Source organism: Helianthus annuus, chromosome 7 (genome assembly GCF_002127325.2).
Source record: "Helianthus annuus cultivar XRQ/B chromosome 7, HanXRQr2.0-SUNRISE, whole genome shotgun sequence".
Classification (NCBI taxonomy): Eukaryota; Viridiplantae; Streptophyta; class Magnoliopsida; order Asterales; family Asteraceae; genus Helianthus; species Helianthus annuus.
In genome coordinates, this window is record NC_035439.2 from 57,358,534 (window position 1) to 57,380,698 (window position 22,165).

Here is a 22,165-nt window from a genome sequence, read left to right on the forward strand (position 1 = left end):
TGAAACCTGGTTAACCTGCACATCCTCTACCTCAACATATGTTTCACAAATTTATAATAGTTAGATTTAAGAAACTTACAGGTAGAAATCATTAACTCATCAATCTGTATAGTTACATCAAGTTCAAATGAATGACCTTGATTAACTAAGCATACAACCTTTTAAACATTTGTATATGACATTCAAAGTTTTCAACATATTCTCCCAATCCTGTTCATCATGTTTAGCACTCGAATTTTGAATATCAGCTCTTCAACATCAGTTGTCGAAAATCTTTTTGGCTTTTCAAAAAAAAATTTTATGCTAAAACACTCCGAAAATCTTTTTGGATTTTTGTTTTTGAATGAAATGCAGTAAACAAATATATACAGATAATAGTTTTGTGAGTTTGTGTAAGAGGATCATATCAGTTCTTGAGACAAATCACTAGCACCGTTAAGCTTTAATCATTTTAAGTTCTAAACGATTCACGTAGATTGACGATATAGTTGTCCTCTTAAATTTTCACACAATTTTCAATCTATTCAGGATACGATTTAGATGTTTTAGGAACTTAACTCATTCATGTGTCCCACCTCTTGAATATACTCCCGTATCCAGAATCTCAATATTCAGTCTTACAGGTGAGTATACTACAATGATATTTGTACATAAATTAGGGGTTAAATGCGAAGACTGAGGGATCTCAGGTCGATACTTCCGTATGCGCAGAGAGATATCAGTTTCGACTTTGCAGTATGTCCCCTTTAGAGGATCTTTTCAGCTACAACAAATGATTATCAATTTTATTGTCTAATCAGCTGAGGGCCTTATGCTATGTTTCAAGCATATGAGGCAAAGTATTATCCAAGGACTAGGTCAGAACTTCCGTTCAGCAGAAGTCCCGGAATTATACCCCAGACATCATCGAGTATAAAAACCTAGTATATCAGAATAAGAGACCTTTCAAACGAGATTTCAGGGGTTACCTATATATCCAAGTAGTGTTCCCCACGAATTTCGCAAGTTTGAAATTTTAGGTTTATATCCTGAATAAATCTACTAAATGTACAAAAACCTATCGACACATCATCAGTGAGACCGTTTATCACATTTGACATTTCATTTCTTTAGCATGCTGTGATAGTCCACTGATGTACTATCATTTCCTCTTTTCTCAACAAAACTCATTTTTACTTTTTCAATGTTTTTGGAATTTTCAAATTTTCTAATTTTTTTAAATTTTTCTCCCCCTAAAATCAAAATATGTTTCAAATTTTGATTTTCAAGGAAAATTTGAAAACTGTACAAATAAAATGACAAATTGATATCGAATCACTTCAATTGGCCATTCATTTGGCATAAAAAATCAGAACTCCCCCTGACAACAAACTATTTTCCCATTTAGATTTCAAAACACTTAAGTTTGTTTTAATCAAAATGGTTTTTCCAGAAAATTAATTTTGTGTGTCATTTCACAAATTCGAGGTTCTTTCATCACATTGTTTTCCTTTAATCACTTGTCAAATTTAACAATTTCAGTTTTAAATCTCAAACATCACTTGTAGCAAATCAAGTACAAATTAATGTCCCTGATTTACCACATGTAAGACGAAAAATCACCAGAGTGAAATTTCTCAAGAAATATGCCGATTCATGTTCCACACTTACCAACCTGGGAACTCCGGCAAGTCAGGGTTTTTCATTTGAAAAGATCCACCCAAGCCTGACCAGCCTTGGGTTTGACAGTTTTGACCTCAACAAATGGCTCTTCTGGTTTTGACGAACCAGAATCATTGCCTGAATGTGGCTTGTCTGACTTTGAAGAGTCAGATTCATCGCCGACATGTGGCTCCTTTGTTTCCGAAGAAACAGAGTCATTGCCACCAAATTTTACCTTCTTCTTTATCTCCTCTTTTGTCCTCAGATTTGCATCTGACGAATTCGGTTTACTTGACTTTGTTGTCGAGTGAAGCGATTCATCAGTACTCTTATTCTATCTGTCCGGTGAACCCGAGGACAAAATCCTCTCGAGATACTCTCTCGCCTTCTTCCTTTTCTTCCTCAGTTTGTCTTTCTGCCCTTGTGAAAGCTTCACTTTCTTTTCTTGAACTTTTGGTTCTTGGACCTTCTGTTCTTTGACTTTCTGGTCTGAAACTCTCAGTTCCTTGGGCTTGACATTGACTGGTTTCTTTGCCAAATTCTGAGAATTAACCCTCAATCTTTCATTTGATCACCTTGGGCAATCCCTGGCAATGTGACCTTTGATTTGACAATTATAGCATCTTCTCGTCTCATATCTCCAACTCTGGCAGTTAACAGCAATGTGTCCTTGATGACCACAAGAGTAACACACTCTGTTATCATACCTCTTCTTTCTTTCATATCGTACACCATTTTCATACCACACACTTAAATCATAGCATTGAGTTGCCTTGTGGTAATCACCATTTCTCTGTTTTCTATCATTGTAATGATTTGTCCTTGAAGAATCTTCATCCCATCTTCTCCTGTAAGCTGGATTTGGCTTTTGAAAACTGTGGTCAAACCTGCACCACTGATTACCAACTATTTTTGAGTTTTGATTTTTAAATTTTTGTGATTTTTGAAAATGATTGAATGACTTATTTGATGAGCTTTTATTTTCTTTTTTAGGATTTTTCAAATTTTTATCTTTTTCTTTCTGTTCCACACTCTTCTTTACAGGTTTTCGCATTGACCATTCACCTTTCTCAGTAGAATGTAAAACAGTATTTTTAAATTTTTCTTGTAAATCTAAAAATATTTTTCTTTTCTTTTCTTTTTCTTTTTCATCATCAGATATTTCATCACAATCTTCAATTTTGACCTTGTCAAAATTTGTGACCTTGTCACTTATTGGAACAGAATTGATCGGTTTTGGACAGGGAAAATTCAAACTATCTGATGCAGTCACAAAACCTTTCAATTTCTTTTCAAGTTCATCAATCTTGTTTCTTGAATTCTCAGCTTCTTTTTCAAGCTGAGAGATTCTTTCAAGATAGAACTTGATAGAATTTTCATTTTCAATTTTAAGATTTTCAAGAACAGATTTTTCATTTTCCAAAACTTTTAACTGTTCTTGAAATCTTGTTTCATTTTCTTTCAGATTTTTGTTTTCCAATTTTATCCAGAAATCTTCATTTTCCGAAGATTTTCTTTTGCTTTCAAAACCTTTTTCATTTTCTTTCAAAATTTTGTTTTCTAATGACAAACTCTCAACAATCTTTAAAAGTTTGTCATTATCAGATCTCAATTTTTCGCAGTTCAGGCGCAAACTCAAAATCTGTTCATCATCTGCTTTCTTGTCAATCTTCAAAGTTTTGTTTTCCAATGTCAAACTCTCCACATCCTTCAAGAGTTTGTCATTGTCTGCTTCTGATTTTTCACATTTCGAGCATTTTCCATTCATCTTTCCGTCTTTTTCAGATTTAACATCCAAACACTTTTCAGTTTTATCTACTTCAGCTTTGACTTCCTCTAAGGCTTTCTTTTTCAAATCTTCAACCATCTTTTTCGATTCTTCTTCTTTCCTCTTTTTCATCTCTACCACCTTCGGTAGACTTGCTTCACAAACCTCTCTTATCTTCTTTTCCAGATCAGGCAAATATGCTTTATCAGATAACCTTCGTGTGTTAAAAGTAGCCTGCCTTGGTAGCAAATTTGTTACAGCTTTGAAATCCACTTTTGATGGGTCAGCAACCGGATTACCCCGTGGATCCATGTAACATTCCAATTCTTCATTCCATCGTTTGGCTCTTTGGGCTTCTTTGAAAGGTTCATTTAATTTTCCAATTTCCCATCTTGCATAGTCTGCTTTCCACCATCTATCAGGATCAACATCAGCCATGTCCTTATATTCGTGAATTACCTTGTAAATTGCCTCGTGTCACCTGCAAACCAACAATCAAACAATCAGTTTAAACTGAACTGAATACGTGAAATTATGTTTGTGAAGCCAATCAATGATTCGTTGTCAAAAATTTGCAAACTCGTTTCACTATTGTTCAAGTTAAGATCACTGAATGAATGGGCCAAATCGACTGAACCACGATATATGGGCTTTGAATGATTTCAACTCTATACACCAACTCTTAATTTGGGCCGTAACTTGTTCTCAAAGGAATGAAAACATAAACACATGCAAGCCTATTAATCTCGTGGCTAGCAAACAAATCACATGCAACAATGGTGGCCGACAATGATTGTATTTTAAAACAAACTGTGATTGGACCTCTTTTTTTAGATGATAACAGCAACGGCAACATACAACTCAATTTTGTGATTGGGCCAATTGTGCTCCACTTCACTGTGATTGGGCCTTCAATTTTTATGCATTAAAAGCTGAATATTTCAGCTGATTGGGCCTTCAATATACACAACTTCAATCACTTTTAATTGGGCCTCACTTGATTGTGGCCGACAACACTTAATGCTCACACTTAATTCACAAATTCATGTAGTAGGCCGACAACACTTAATGAATTCAAACGATGATTGGGCCACATAGTTTTGTTGAGTTTGACATCTTATAACAAATGATATTATGCAAACATGCAATCCTGACAACTTTGATGGGCCGTAAATAACAACCAATTAATATTGGCCCGCAACATGCAACAATCAAGTGATTGGGCCTCAAATCTCGCCGACAACTATGATTGGGCCAAATGGACTGCAATTATATGATCACATGTGCCGACAATTACAATCACTAGATACTTTAACTTGGCCATCCAATCCACTTAACCGACAACATAAGTAGGCCGACAACAGTTTGTTTCACAGGAATTCCAGTCCTATAACATGCAAATGCCAGTTGTATTGATTGGGCCGCTAAAGATTAGTGGGTCGGTGACTGTTATATTGTTTCAAATCCACATGAAGACGATGACTAATAAGCGAACCTTACTATTGGACCGTATAAGCGAACCTACTGAAAATGTTCGAATAAGTGGACCTTATGGTGTCAAATAAGCGGACCAAAAAATATCCTAATGAGCGGACCTAAACTATATTCATTCAAGAGAACCTGTGCTGAATAAGCGAACCATACAAGACCACAATAAACGAACCCTATGAGCGAACCTCTTAATAAGCGAACCTTACTGACAATGTCACTATGAGCGGACCTGCAACTATGACGCGAATTCGAACGAAAAATCTTAGATTTCTCCTAAACGGTTACGAATTTGGATCTGAAACTTGGTAGGGTTGTAAATCAATGATTTTCGCACAACATGTTAAAAATTCAGCTGATTCGAACCGTGAAAACCCATTCAATTTGACGAATTTCAGTGAAAAACGTGAAAAATGGGTAGAAGATGAAGAAATGATGAAATTCGGATCTGAATTGGCTGAAATCTGGTACGAATCAATGCGTTTGATTATGCAATCGAGCTCCTAGCTCTGATACCACTTGTAGGACCGGTTTTGACACCGTTCGATTGCGTAACGAACGTTTGACGTGCGGAATCCGTGAACGTGCGTGACCGAACACACAATAACGTACTAATGACGTGATTCTATTGATATGATGTCGTGTACAAAGCCGTGAATCACATGGAGAGACTTTCTCTCTCTAGACTTTCTCTCTCTAGAATAAATCTCTAAATCTCCAAAATGAGCCAAAAGTCTTAAACTCTAAACCTAAATGATCTATTTATAGGCTAAGGGATATAATGAGAAATCTCATTATTTACAAAATTGCCACCTTGCCTTTCTAACTAGTTATAACACTAAAAGCTTAGAATTCTTCGGTTTCTGCTACGGACTAGATTGACGGAGGCGATAGATAGATATTGCACTAACACACATTGATACACGCTATCATTTCATAAGAGAATGCATGGAGAACGAAGATATCACTGTGGAACACGTAAGTGGAGAACTACAACGGGCAGACATACTTACAAAGGCACTAGCAAGGGTCAAGTTTGCTACAATGCGAGAACTGCTTTGAGTTCAAGATCTGCAACAACGCAAGGATGTTCAAGATTAGGGGGGTGAATGAAATCACTAATCTTTATACATCCCAAGTGCAAGGGTTAGATTCGTATATAGTTAAAGATAGTTTAGATGGTAGTTATAAATTATAAGGACCAAAGTTGACAAACAGGAAGTTGGTAACTTCCACCCTAAACCGAAAGGGTATGTCCTTGGGACATGGCTGCTTGCAAATCAACATGTCTCTTGGGGACACCTCTAGATCGACGGCCACAAGGAAAGGAAGGGGACGCAACTTTTGGCCAACGGACACACCTCTTCACGTTAAATCTCATCCACAAGATCCTAGAGACACACCCGTTCACGAAGAGACGCGTCTATTCACTCGCACCCATTAGATTAGTATAAATATGTCACACCCCGAAATATCAGACCTGGCGTGACTGGACTGGTATCTTCATTGCACAGCGGAAGCAAAAAGCTAAGACTTCTAAACAAAGAACACCCGCTAAGTACTCGAAATCCCGTGGGTTCTCCTATTCCAACCGTTCCGTAGTTTTAAAAAATGCAACCTGAGAAAGAACATGCGAAAAAGTCAACATAAAGATGAGCGAGTTCATAGTTTGTTTTTAAAAAAAAAAATTTAAACAAATCTTTTTGTGTACTGGTTTAAAAGATGTGGAGAAAATTTAGTAAAATCAGTTTCTTGGCATGTTATATGAAAACTGTGGGTCTAGCCCATAAGAGTATTCGTGCATTGCACGAGAGAGAACGGGTCGAGCCCAAAAGAGTATTTGTAAGCAGGACCAACACGTCATCTTACTTGTACATAAGTTGAAAACATTATCAAAGTCTGTAAATACATGTATTCTGAGTTTGCGTCAAATGAATATTAAAAACATTTGAAAGTTATAGAGTTGTAAGTTGGTATGTAAAGCGTCTATGAACATGTTGATCATTAATGTTTCGCGAGGACATTAATATATGCGACGACATAGGAGGTACTCAACCCGCGTAGGCAATTTAAGTGTCGAACTCTCGACGCTGGACACAACAGCACTCTAAGTGGTCACCCATGGACCGTGAGTGGGGCTCGCCCGTACCCATTAGATCTAACCTTTGTTCCTTGGTCCTCAAAAGGATTAATGGCACCTCAGTTACAGCCTATGCTCACATGATCTAAGAGTTCATTCCATAACTTAATCATACCTAAGTTTGACATATATTTCCCGCCGAAAGTTGTAAACCAAAACGTTGAAAGAAAAGGGGAACATGATCTCACTGAGTTGTCTCGTTTTTCGTACGCAGGCCAACCCAGTCCCGTTGTTGTAACTAGGACATTCTCGTCACTAGTCATGAAAATCATGCACGTTTGCGAAAATACGCGTTTGTTTTGTAAAACCGGTACGTTTAGTATAAACCACTCGAGTTTGTTGAAATTCATTTGCAACATGGTTTATAAATATGTGTTTTCGTTCATCGAAATAGTGTTTTCTTTTGCAAAGACTTGCATGTCTTTCCACCCCCGAAAACATTTACAAAAATGTAAAACCGTAAAAAGTGGGGGTTATGAACTCACCTTGACATTCCTGTGCAATGCTAGCTTAGTGTGATTCTGAAGTGTCGTTCCAAGAACGTGAAGTAGCTAGCGTGCATCTATAGTATTCCTAACAGGGGATAACTTATCAGTTTCTAGTTTAACGTAGCTAAACTACGTGTCCGAGCTCTACCGAATCGTTAACTAAACAATTCTATAAAGGTGTTGTTAGTTTGACTTAGAATAACCAATCGATGGTTATTTGATCCCGTTTATAATCGGGATAATACTAAGTCGTGGACACGTCTTAGTTTTCCGGAGGATTTAGGATATATATTTATATATATGAATATAAATACTTACGAAGTCGTGCTAGTAGTCGCGAATAGAAGGTGTAGATGAAACAGTAGTACGACTTTTCGTAGTTTTCGTAAGACGTAAATAAATACCGTTTGTTATAATCTTACGCTAAAATATTGTATGCCGTTTAGGCGTTCGAAAATAAATATAAATAATTATATTTATTTTATAAAATTATTCGAAATTATCGGTGCTTGAGATCAATGTAAACACTTACATTTATTTTATAAAAGTAATCGAAAGTATTCGAATTAACTATAAGCGTTATATTTATTTTAAAGAAGTGTCGGTTTCGTAACCTTGTAACGTCGTCAAAATAAATATACATATATTTATATTATACAATACTTGGATTCTCATTAGACGTCGTTATTTAAATATAACACGTATCGTGTATCGAGTTTTTAACGAAAAACGGACAGAGTTTCCTCTGTTTTTGGACGATCCCGACAATCAAAATGTCGATATTTTCAAAATTCAACGATAATTCAATCACTTGAAACAATATATACTAAAATTTTATGAAATACGACAAAATAAAATGTAACTACTCGCTAATCGATTCGGGTCGAGCTCGGTCGCGTATAACTATAATAACATCTAATCTAATATATGATAACTCATTTCGATTACGTTACCGGTCTTCTGTTGACTGATCTTTGACCGAGTTGACGTTGACTCGGTTTGACCGAGTTGAACCAAACCTTGACTCGAACACCGAATTGAGTCGCGAACCCCAACCATAACTAACGTGAACCAGGCCAATCTGACCTTCGTTGACTGAACTTAAATCTTGACCCGAAGCCTGAAAAGGAACTAAACCATGACAGCCTAACCTCGTCTTCTTCGTTGGTCAATGTTGGGAACGACCGGGGCACCCAAAATCCGAGAAAAAGTTAGTAAAAGAGTGGAAACAACGAGTTACCAGAAACAGAGATAAAATAACGCTCACCGGAGCTCCGGTGGTCCCCGCCGCCGTCGGCCGTCGCTCATGTCACACCCTGGCTTTGCGGAAGCATGGTTATTTTGGTGTGACTTCTTAATACCATAGCTTAACCATAACAAAGCTATATGAAATAAAACCATGCAAGATCATCCATTTAATTAAGTTTTAAAAACCAAATACAACAACATTGTCTCAACGGAAACACATCCTAACGACATAAACATTGTTCAACAAACACAAACATCAACATGACATAAGCATAGTTTAAGGACTGTGACTTGTCCAGGAAAGAGTCACATCCCCTAAACCCGGATGACCTCGTAACTTGTGCAGCGGGAAAACGTGTCATACCGCGCCAGATCCTTTAATTCCCTGAAATACATGTAGGTTGAAAAATCAACAATAATGTTGAGCGAGTTCATGTGTAAGTGAGTAAGTATAACCTTTGTAAGTATAAAAATCCTGGTATGTAGCAAATAAGGAAAAAGAGATCACCAATGGTTTGCAAGGCCATTGATATGTGTGAAGTGCAAGTAGGAAGACTCAAACCTAGCGGATTTATGCGTTGGGCACAAAGTCACCCCGAGGTCCGTTTCTTGTTTGGCCTAGGGCTGGGCTCGCTACACCCAGATAGATCTACCGCTCCTGTCCCTCGGTCCTACCATGAGGATTAATGGCCTCATGTTGCGCCTACCCACTCACATGATCTAAGTAGTAACCCTCCTTACGCTAACCATACCATGTATAAAGTACTTGTAATTATAGTAACATGTATTTCACCCCCGCAGTTTATAAAAGTGAAAACAGTTAAGAGAAAAGGGGGACATGAACTCACAGTGGTGCGTCTCTACCAAGTATGTCTCCTGATCAAGCAACTGCGTGACGACCTACACGTACTAACTCTATTAGACGGACGGCCGTGCCTTAGCTTTATGGTTTAAGTTTTTGGGAAATAGTTAGACAACTATTTCGTGTTTTACATTTAGTAAATACTTGGTAATCATTTTCCTTCCCAAGGATGGGGGATTTAATACATGTGTGTTCGAAATATATTATTAAGTCTCACTTAAAATATATTTTATTTCTAACTCCAAAATATAAATATTCTTCTCAGAAAATATTATATTTTCTATTACATAAAATTTTCCCAAAATAATACCTTGACTAAATACGCGTTCAGTCATATTTTCTTAAAAATGCGTAATTTACGTTTTAATGATCGAGTGGTAATAATAATTACCGGTGTAACTTATATATTTATCGTAGAGGCGTTCGTATTATTTTGGATTCGTTAACATTCGATAGTATTATTTTTACCCTAAAAATAATATTTGTATACTTCACAAAATAATCATAAACACATATCAAGTGACTTTATGAAAAATATATACTAAATATATATTTACCAAGTTTTATTTTGTGAAATCCCACCTCCGATATTTTGTAAATAAAGTCGTGGCGAAATCTATAATTTGAAATCAAGTCGAAAAGTATTTCTAACACTTGTGGTGAAAATAATTCTAAGTGTTAGGTTTTTGGAAAAATTTCGCCAGAGTTTCCTTTGTAACGGGAGGTGGCCACGCTTTCAAGCGTATCATTTTCTTTTATAAATCAACCCAACAATTTCCTTATTCAACCAAAACAATGTTCAGAACAACAAACTATTCAATAATTATGTAAATCGCAAAAATTACATGAACTTGTAGTTTTTCAAAACTATGAAGTAAATCCCATTATTTTTAGTGGATCTTTATATAAATCAATCCGATTTCGTAAAAACTTCGCTTTTAAAGAAATTCCATCTTTACAACTTCTTGCAAATTTTTACAAAAATAGTTATTTTGTCGAAACTTTGTGTTACACATGTGCTTACACACTCGTGTGTTCTAAAAATCATCCTTGTTAGTGTAAGATCCGTCTTTAGTAAATATGGTTTCTTTGACACTCGGTCCTTTGAAAATACCGCTTGTAGATCCGTAGATCTACTAGTTTTAAACACTATTCCGTAAGTAAAACCATTTTTACACAAGTTCAAGTTTGATGTGTGGTAGAGTTTCATTACTTAACCCTTGTTACACTTAAACAAGCTTTATGTCATAATCCATGATCATGACCAATCCGGGTTAAACAATGATCCGAGCTACCACAACATAGATCGGGCCTAAATAACTACACAATTCAAATACTACAAGATTTACACAACATACAAGCTTTTAACCATCATTACTAGCATTTTTAGTAGACTTTTATGGATCATCTTGCAAGATTACGAGTTTTAACCGTTACACATCATTTTAACCACCTTAAAATAGTTCGAGAAGGTGATTCAAGCAACTTACTACTAGCTCGAGGCTAGGGAAGAATCTAGACGCAAAATGAGTGGATAAAAGCAATGAGGTGAGGTCCTTCGCCTTCCGAATGCACCAAGCCTCCTCGTATACGATCCTTAACACTTGTGTGATCTTGGAATAGCTTGAACAACACTCGAAAAATTGATGGGTGGTGAAGGGGGTTTGGCCGTAGCTTCTTGAGAGAGAGAGGGAGTGTTTTTGTTGAGTGAAATGTGATGAATGTTATGGAGTGTTAAACCTTGATCTTATAGGCAATTATCACCACCATTATCCAAGGGTTCTTGTGCTTTCTTGATATGGGACAAGAGGAAATAAAATAATCAAATTTAGGACAAAAGATGTCCTCATGGGGACGGTTTGGTTAGAGTGGGGGGGGGGTCTTGGTTGGTTTTCAACTAATCATTAGATATTAGTTAGGTTAGTTTAGGGATTAACCTGGTTATTAGTGTGTTGTGTATTACAGTGGGTGTTAGGGTATTCAGGGACCCTAACTGGCTCAGAAAAAGACAAACCATGTAAATGGCAATATTTTCATGTCCCGGGTAAAGTCCGGTTGTTCGGTTGGATAGTAATCCGTTAAAGCGTTTAACAAAGCTTTCAAGTGTCGTTATTATCAATTTTAGTTACACAACTTATTCTCGACACTTTGGAAAGTGTCTAGTAATATTTTTCTCATGTTTTGGCACTTTATTAGTTAACCAAATGCTGAATTTTTAGTTAAAGTGCTGAATTTTGTACTTAGAGTACGTTTTAGGCACATCCTGTCACTGTAACTTATTCCTAGAGACGAAGTTCTACAACCCTTGTATCCCTACACTCACTATTGGTGTAGTAAACTATCTTGGGCTCATACAGGCCTTAGAGGCAATATCTGCCTGATGCTGGCTTTATCAGCATGTTCAATAGGTTATCCGTTTACAGTGCTACTGTGCTTTTGTGCATCATGTTTGTCACTAAGGTTCAACATGTAAATAATGTAGTGACAGTAAATAAAGTATGATGCAGGTATGTACAAGTATCAGAAATCAAGTAGCAGTTTGTCCACAATTTCAGGTAAGCACAGTAATTAAGCAGTAAATTATTTATTAATTAAGTCGTACGGATACCTGGTTTAGTGAGGGTTGTCACATTCTCCCCCTGTTAGAAAAATTTCGTCCCGAAATTTTAAGTTCTGCTTCTAGATGCAGGGTTCTTAGGAAATAAGTGGGGGTACTTTTCTTTCATCTGGTCCTCACGCTCCCAGGTGTATTCAGGACCATGTCTGGCGTTCCAACGAACCTTGACGAGCTTGACACTGCTCTGGCGGGTCTTGTTCACTTTCCAATCCGTAACCTCAATGGGTTCTTCAACGAAGTGGAGCGTGTCGTCAACATGAATTTTGTCGGTAGGAATGACAACGGTATCTTGCGTTGGACTCTTCTTCAAATTTGATACATGAAATGTATCGTGAACACCATTCAGTTCAGCAGGTAAGTCCAGCTTGTACGCTACTAAACCAATTCTTTCCAAAATTCTGAACGGACCAATATACCGCGGATTCAACTTTCCACGCTTTCCGAAGCGTGCCACACCCTTCCAGGGTGATACCTTTAACAAAACCATATCACCTACCTCAAATTCTAGAGGTTTCCTTCTTCGGTCCGTGTAACACTTTTGACGATCACGAGCCGCCTTGATGCGATCTCGGATTTGTGCGATCTTATCTGTGGTTTCCTGGACCACATCAGGACCAACCAATTGTCTATCACCTGCGTCAGACCAACAAAGCGGTGATCTGCACTTGCGCCCATATAAAGCTTCGAATGGCGCGGCACCAATACTGGTGTGGTAGCTGTTGTTGTATGAAAATTCGACCAGTGGCAAATGTTTATCCCAGCTACCGCCCAAATCCATAACACACGCTCTCAGCATGTCTTCCAAAGTTTGTATCGTCCGTTCGCTTTGCCCGTCGGTCTGTGGGTGAAACGCGGTGCTCATATTCAATTGCGAGCCAAAAGCTTCTTGGAAGGATTGCCAAATCCTTGATACGAACCTTCCGTCTCTATCGGAGATGATTGAGAGAGGTACTCCATGGCGTGTAACAATCTCTCTCATGTAAATTTCGGCCAACTTGCTCGTATTATCCTTCTCTCTGATAGGTAAGAAATGCGCTGACTTCGTTAATCGATCCACTATTACCCAAATAGTGTCATGGCCTCTTGGCGTTCTTGGCAGCTTTGTAATAAAATCCATGGAGATTTGTTCCCACTTCCACTTGGGAATTTCCGGTTGTTGCAGAAGTCCTGAAGGCTTCTGGTATTCCGCTTTCACCTTAGCGCATGTTAAACACTTTCTCACATAAACAGCAACATCGCCTTTCATCCTAGTCCACCAATAATAATCTTTAAGGTCTTGGTACATCTTATCCGCTCCAGGGTGGATAGAGTACCGCGATTTGTGAGCTTCATCGAAAATAACCTTCCTTAAACCTCCAAACAAAGGAACCCAAATCCTTTTCTCAAAACATAACGTTCCTTCCTCGTTTGGCACCAATTGCTTCTCCATCCCACGGAGATATTCCTCTTCAAGGTTTCTTTCCTTAAGAGCTTCTTTTTGCGCGGCACGAATGCGCAAGGAAAGATCGGTTTGGATGATCATTTCTAAAGCCCTAACCCTTATGGGCTTGATCCTCTCCTTTCAACTTAGGGCATCGGCGACCACATTCGCCTTCCCCGGGTGGTACTTTATCTCGCAGTCGTAATCATTCAACAACTCAACCCATCGTCTCTGTCTCATATTCAGCTCCTTCTGGTTGAATATGTGCTGTAGGCTCTTATGATCTGTAAAAATTGTACACTTTGTGTCACACCCCCAAAATCCACCCGCGGAGTACCACCGCTTGGGAGCGTGACTGACCAGGATCAAGCCATCAATCATATCAAACATAGCATTTAATAATAAAAGCAAATAATGTAAATCATCATGACATGATTGATGTTTCAAAAACCAAACATTGTTTAAGTAGCGGAAGCATAGTAATGTAAATCTCGAAATAGTTATAAGTTCAAATATCATTCATGATCCAAATCCCACAACGACCTGCTCCTCCTTGTGCAAGCTCCATAATGTACCTAAGGTCCTGCAAGGCATGCAGCAAATAATCAACAAACTAGTTGAGCGAGTTCACAGAAAGTAAGTTCATAACATAGTGCATAAGTATAACTAGTGGGGGCTTCCCATACTAGTGTGTACTAAAGGTGGGGGCTTCCCAAACTTTATGTTTATATTACTGGTGGGGGCTTCCCACGTTTATCCTGGCTAATGAGGGCTTCTCATTAACGGTACTTACTAGACTAACTTCCGACCATGTGTTCTTCTTTACCGAGAACAGAAATACGTACTGGGTCACGTAGGCTTTACGTGACGTGCCCTTCCCCGAGGACATGGTACGCGTGGGGGCTACGTAGGCTTTACGCAGCGTGGCCTTCCGACCTGGAAGCCAGTAGATGGTATTGGGTTACGTAGGCTTTACGTAACGTGTCCTCCCGACCCGGGAGACAAATGGCAAATAAACTGGGTTACGTAGGCTTTACGTAACGTGTCCTGACTAACCTGAGGACGATGGTCTATAGTCTAGAGAATGCGTAAGTACGAGTAACTCTTTCAATATCAACATATCCAACCCAATTCCCAACCCGGGAATCCCATGCCTTGGCTGTGTGAACTCACCTTGGTTTGCTCGGCAGATACACAAAAGAGTACAGGTAGCAAGTAAATGGTCAACCACGTCCTATCATGGTTATTATGCAAGTCAGGTTCGTATATAGCACGTTTGTATCACGTATGGTATCGAGTATGATCATGGCAAATCACATAAACGTATCAGCAGTTCAAATCATGTAACGAGTCCAAGTAATCGGCCCAAACAGATAAGCAGTCCAACTAGCAGTCAAGAGCACACTTGTGCGGGTTAATCTTGGCTCAACATAACCCGGCCCAATTAACATTCACCCCAAATAGTAAACGCACACTAGTCCAATAGCAAACAGTCCACAAATCCAATCGTTGGGCCCAATTGATTGGGCCCGTGACAGTGAAGGCCCAAACAGTGTACGTGCATTAACTCGTCTCGAGTCGCAACCGGCGATTACGAGTCGCAACAGCTGGTTACGAGTCGCAATGGTGATCTCGGTTCATCATGGTCTGGTTACGAGTCGAAATGGGACTCGCAACCGTGGTTACGGCTTGTGTTGATTGTGTGCTAGTGTGATGGTTACGAGTCGCAACTAGACCCGCAACTATGGTCTCGACTCGCAACCATGTGTCGCAACCAGGCTGTGTAACAGTTTCTTTAATTACCAGCATAATTAGTTCCGTAAATCAAGCTAACAACCTAATCAGTTTCGGAAATCAGATCAAACCCGAATTTCTAACAGTTTCATACAACTTCAAATCATGAGAATCAAGCATGTTCATATTAACATCAAGAACAGCAATCAGATCATTATAAAACTATACCGAATCATAAATCATTGGCTATCATGCATTCTACCTGGTTCGCATACATTCGGACTAATTTATCCATACCATCAATTCATATAAACAGCCAACTATCAAGAACAAACCAACGTCAACCAGCATGTATCATCTATATTAACAATATTCAAAAACCGAATTTCAAAACAACCCGAACGATCAAATAACTCATACCAACCAAATACTAAATCATACAATCTGATTCATCATGGCATCACCTAAGCATATAAAACACGGAATCATGGATAACATACTAACCGAGGTAGAAAGAGGAGGATTCGGATTCAAAGCAACAAGGATGTTCGGCGGTTCTTCGGTTCCGAGTCGAGGGAGAAAGAGTTTGTGTTCTAGATTGTTTAAGTGGTGAAAAACCAAAACCCTAAGAGATGTGTATAATATATATACGTATGAAATGGGGAGTGGGCCGGAACCCACATGGGCTGGTCTCGAGTCGGTTGTGTGCCCGAATGGGCTTGTGTTCGGTTGAGTTAACGTTCGGTTCACAATACATACACATTCATATTAATTCATATAGCACGTAACATTCAATCAATCAACGAAATCACAAAGCTCTAAACCGTTACACGTAATTTAAGAGTCGGTAAAGTACGAGTTGTCACATTATCCCCAACTAATTGGAAATTTCGTCCCGAAATTTGGTATGCACTCACTGAGGAAGCTAGGTAAGTTATAACGTTCACTGGTTTTCCTGGGGTGTCACATCCTCCCCCCGTTGATCTGGAATTTCGTCCCGAAATTCCGAAGTAGTAGCTTCAGCCTCAGTAGTGGTAGCATTGGTTTCAAATAACTGGGGGTACTTTTCTGTCATCCTGTCTTCGCGTTCCCAGGTGTACTCTGGACCACGTTTGGAGTTCCAACGAACTCGAACAAGAGGGATTCTCTTGTGTTTGAGGACCTTCACATCCCGGTCCGTGATTTCAACTGGTTCCTCGACGAACTGCAACCGCTCGTCGATAGTGAGTTCCTTAAAAGGAATGATGAGGTTTTCATCAGATAGGCACTTCTTTAAGTTCGATACATGAAAGACATTGTGAACTGCCCCGAGTTCAGCTGGTAGTTTCAACTTGTATGCTACTTTGCCAACCTTTTCTATGATTTCGAATGGTCCGACGTATCGCGGATTCAGTTTGCCCCGTTTGCCAAAACGAACCACACCCTTCCAGGGTGAAACTTTCAATAAAACCCGGTCCCCGACCTCAAATTCCAATGGCTTTCTACGCTTGTCCGCGTAGGCTTTCTGACGGTCGCGTGCTGCCGCCATGCGTTGTCGTATCTGTGCAATCTTTTCTGTGGCGTCCACTACAATCTCTGGACCCGTGATCTGACTATCCCCCACCTCTGCCCAGCAGAGGGGTGACCGGCATTTACGCCCGTACAATGCCTCGAATGGAGCGGCTTGAATGCTGGTGTGATAACTGTTATTATATGAGAACTCCACCAATGGGAGATGCTTTTCCCAGCCGTTGCCGAAATCAATAACACATGCCCGAAGCATGTCTTCAAGCGTTTGGATCGTTCGCTCAGACTGCCCATCCGTCTGAGGGTGGTATGCTGTGCTCATGTCTAACCGTGAGCCAAAAGATTTATGCATTGCTTGCCAAAGTTCTGACGTGAATCGTGCATCGCGATCCGAAATGATAGATGTGGGCACCCCGTGCCTCGAAACAACTTCTTTAAGATAGACGTCTGCGAGAGTGGAGAACTTATCCGTTTCCTTTATAGGTAGGAAGTGTGCAGACTTGGTGAGTCGATCCACGATCACCCATATGGTATCATTTCCCCGCTGGGATCTGGGTAGGCTTGTAACGAAATCCATGGAAATTTCTTCCCATTTCCATTGAGGTATCTTAGGCTGTTGAAGTAGGCCAGCTGGTTTCTGATATTCAACCTTGACCCTCGCACAGGTCAAGCATTTTCCAACGTACGTAGCAATGTGGGCCTTCATACTAGGCCACCAATATGTAGCGCTGATGTCGTGGTACATTTTATCCGACCCTGGATGTACCGAGTAGCGAGACTTGTGAGCTTCATCCATTACAAGTTCGCGTAAACCGCCATAGAGAGGGACCCAAATCCGGCCCGTTACATAATAGGCGCCGTCTTCCTTTTGTTCCATTTGTTGCCGTGAGCCGCGTAAGGCTTCAGCCCTGACGTTTTCGGGCTTCAGTGCTTCTACCTGAGCATCTCGTATCTGTGCAGGGAGGCTAGACTGAATCGTAAGCTGTAGCGCTCGCACGCGCCGTGGTAAAGTGTCTTTCCGACTGAGGGCATCGGCCACAACATTGGCTTTGCCTGGATGATACTTGATAGCGCATTCGTAGTCGTTCAGTAACTCGACCCATCGTCGTTGACGCATATTCAAATCCTTCTGCTTAAGAATATGCTCAAGACTCCTGTGATCGGTGTAAATCGTGCACCTGGTACCGTACAGGTAGTGTCGCCATATCTTAAGCGCAAAAACAACAGCTCCCAGCTCTAAATCGTGCGTCGTGTAGTTGCGTTCATGAACCTTGAGTTGACGAGAGGCGTAAGCGATAACCTTGTCGCGCTGCATTAACACACATCCAAGTCCCCGAATGGATGCATCACAATATACCACGAAGTCATCTGTGCCCTCTGGCAATGAGAGAATAGGTGCACTGTAAAGTCTATCCTTTAGGTGCTGAAAAGCAGTCTCCTGGGGCTCTCCCCAGCGATAGGTGACACCCTTTTGTGTCAGTAACGTAAGCGGCTGAGCAATCTTCGAGAAATCCTTGATAAACCGTCTGTAGTAACCCGCCAAACCCAAGAATTGGCGTATTTCTGTCGGTGTACGCGGTGCAGGCCAGTTTCTGATCGAATCTACCTTGGATGGATCGACATGGATCCCATCCCTGTTCACCACATGGCCTAAGAAGTGGACTTCACGAAGCCAGAAGTCGCATTTAGAAAGCTTGGCGTACAACTGTTCCTTCCGAAGGAGTTCCAAAATAAGACGAAGATGCTGCTCGTGTTCCTCCTGACTCTTGGAGTAAATCAGAATGTCGTCGATGAATACTATGACAAACTTGTCAAGATAGGGTTTGCACACCCTGTTCATAAGATCCATAAACACAGCAGGCGCGTTCGTTAACCCGAACGGCATGACAAGAAACTCGTAGTGGCCATAACGAGTTCTGAAGGCTGTCTTGGAGACGTCCTCATCCCGGACTCTCAGCTAATGATACCCAGATCTCAAGTCTATCTTCGAATAGTAACACGACCCTTGCAACTGGTCGAATAAGTCGTCGATGCGCGGAAGAGGATAACGGTTCTTCACCGTCACCTTGTTGAGTTCACGGTAGTCGATGCACATCCTGAACGTACCGTCTTTCTTCTTCACGAATAGTACTGGAGCTCCCCAAGGCGAAGAGCTTGGACGGATGAAGCCCTTTTCCAAGAGCTCTTGTAGTTGCTTTGACAGTTCCTCCAATTCTGATGGAGCTAGACGATATGGTGCGCGAGCTATGGGTGCTGCTCCTGGAGCGAGCTCGATTTGAAATTCGACCTGACGATGAGGCGGTAAGCCAGGTATGTCTTCAGGAAACACCTGAGGAAAGTCACGTACAATTGGAATATCCTCCAATTTCTTTTCCTTCGTCGATGCATCTGTAACGAGTGCCAGAATGGCAGTGTGACCCTTACGTAAGCATTTCTGAGCCTTCAAGAAAGAGATGATGCCAACCACCGCACCACTCTTGTCGCCTTGAACTTCGAGAGGTTCTTGACCAGAACGAGGAATGCGAATAACCTTCTCGCTGCATAAGATTTCTGCCTGGTGTTGGGATAACCAATCCATCCCAATCACAACGTCGAAACTACCCAAAACTATGGGAACGAGATCAATAGAGAAGGCTTGGCCAGCTAGGATAAGATTACAACCCTGAACTACGTGCGTGGATTCTAGACTTTTACCGTTAGCTAACTCTACTACATGTTTGGTGGGTAAAAGTGTTGGTGCACGTTTTAGCAGTTGACACATTTTCACAGACATATAGCTTGTATCCGCACCCGAATCAAACAAAACAGTAATGTAAATATTGTCGAGGAGGAACTTACCCATAACAACGTTTGGATCGTTCACTGCGTCGCCTCGACCTAGTACGAATGCACGACCACGAGCTTCATTGCCGTTGTTGTTGTTTCCCCCGTTGTTGTTATTCCCGTTGCCCTGGTTATTGTTGTTGCGGTTCTGGTTCAACTGAGGGCAATCACGTTTGAAATGACCTTCAGCCCCACACTGGAAACATCCCCGGTTTCCACGCTGTGGCTGCTGCTGCTGCTGCTGGTTCTGTGGAGCGGGTTGCTGAGGCTGCTGATTCTGATTCGCAGGCCGTGGACTCCTACAGTCTTTGGCCTCGTGACCCATCTTAAGACACCTTTGACAACGACCCTTATTACATGGGCCGTGGTGATGCCTGTTGCAGTTGTGGCACCTAGGTTGACTACCCTGATATCTCATCTGTCTGTGACTACCAGAGGATTGCTGGTTAGGACTCTGGTAATGGTCAGTCTTCTGTTGCTGAGCTTGAGACTGAACGGATGCTGAGCCTCTGCTGGAATCTCCATCCCACTTTCTTTACTGTCACCAGATGTAGCAGGAGTAACTGAGGTGGTGACGTTAGCAGTAGCATTAACACGCTTGGGCAGTTTATTCTGATCCACTGCCTGATCGGTGATGCGATGAGCAAGACGCTGGATTTCCTGTATGTTGTCGAGATTAGCCGACGTCACGTGGCTCTGAATTTCTGGCGCCAAACCCTTGAGATACATCTCAATGCGCTTGTACGGAGGGTCCACCATAGTTGGGCACAATACGGCCAGCTCATTCGACCGTTTAGTATACGCTTCGATCTCTGATCCAACCATTTTCAGGTTATACAGCTCGTCTTCCAGCTTGTGAATATCTTCACGCGTACAGTACTCACGCTTGATGAGTTCCTTGAAATCGTTCCATGGGGTGGCGTTAGCAGCTGCCAACCCTAAGATCTGAACTTGGGCGTTCCACCAAGTTAGCGCGATTCCTTCCAAAGTGCCGGTGGCAAACTTGACCTTGCGAGCCTCAGGGCACTCGCACATTTCGAACACTGATTCTAGCTTTTCAAACCAATGGAGGAGTCCCACTGCCCCCTCTGTGCCGCTGAAAGAGTTTGGACGACAGTCCATGAAGTTCTTGAATGTGCAGACAGGCTGCTGCGCATGTTGACCTGCTTGAGCTGCTGCAACTGCCGCAGCAACTTGAGCTTGAACGAGAGCCTCTAGCTGGGCTTGTGTCATGTTGATTCGTCCAGACATGATCTTCATTGTAACAAGTAGCATAGGTAAGAATGGTTCGCGAATAGGGCGATGACAGAAAAGTGTAAGCACGTAGGGATTCTCATGCTATGGTATCATGTGTATCTAAACATGATGCGAGCAAAGTTCTAAACAGTTCTAGCAAACAGGCAATAACATAAACCTTATTACCTAGGATGTCGAGTCTTGCACGTGGAGCGAAGCGTCGTTGTGGATCGTTGAGAGCACTGTTCTGGTTATAGTCTGGTTTTAATAAAAACGTTTTCCCATATTAAAACCAAGTTCTCTATAACCAATGGCTCTGATACCAATCTGTCACACCCCCAAAATCCACCCGCGGAGTACCACCGCTTGGGAGCGTGACTGACCAGGATCAAGCCATCAATCATATCAAACATAGCATTTAATAATAAAAGCAAATAATGTAAATCATCATGACATGATTGATGTTTCAAAAACCAAACATTGTTTAAGTAGCGGAAGCATAGTAATGTAAATCTCGAAATAGTTATAAGTTCAAATATCATTCATGATCCAAATCCCACAACGACCTGCTCCTCCTTGTGCAAGCTCCATAATGTACCTAAGGTCCTGCAAGGCATGCAGCAAATAATCAACAAACTAGTTGAGCGAGTTCACAGAAAGTAAGTTCATAACATAGTGCATAAGTATAACTAGTGGGGGCTTCCCATACTAGTGTGTACTAAAGGTGGGGGCTTCCCAAACTTTATGTTTATATTACTGGTGGGGGCTTCCCACGTTTATCCTGGCTAATGAGGGCTTCTCATTAACGGTACTTACTAGACTAACTTCCGACCATGTGTTCTTCTTTACCGAGAACAGAAATACGTACTGGGTCACGTAGGCTTTACGTGACGTGCCCTTCCCCGAGGACATGGTACGCGTGGGGGCTACGTAGGCTTTACGCAGCGTGGCCTTCCGACCTGGAAGCCAGTAGATGGTATTGGGTTACGTAGGCTTTACGTAACGTGTCCTCCCGACCCAGGAGACAAATGGCAAATAAACTGGGTTACGTAGGCTTTACGTAACGTGTCCTGACTAACCTGAGGACGATGGTCTATAGTCTAGAGAATGCCTAAGTACGAGTAACTCTTTCAATATCAACATATCCAACCCAATTCCCAACCCGGGAATCCCATGCCTTGGCTGTGTGAACTC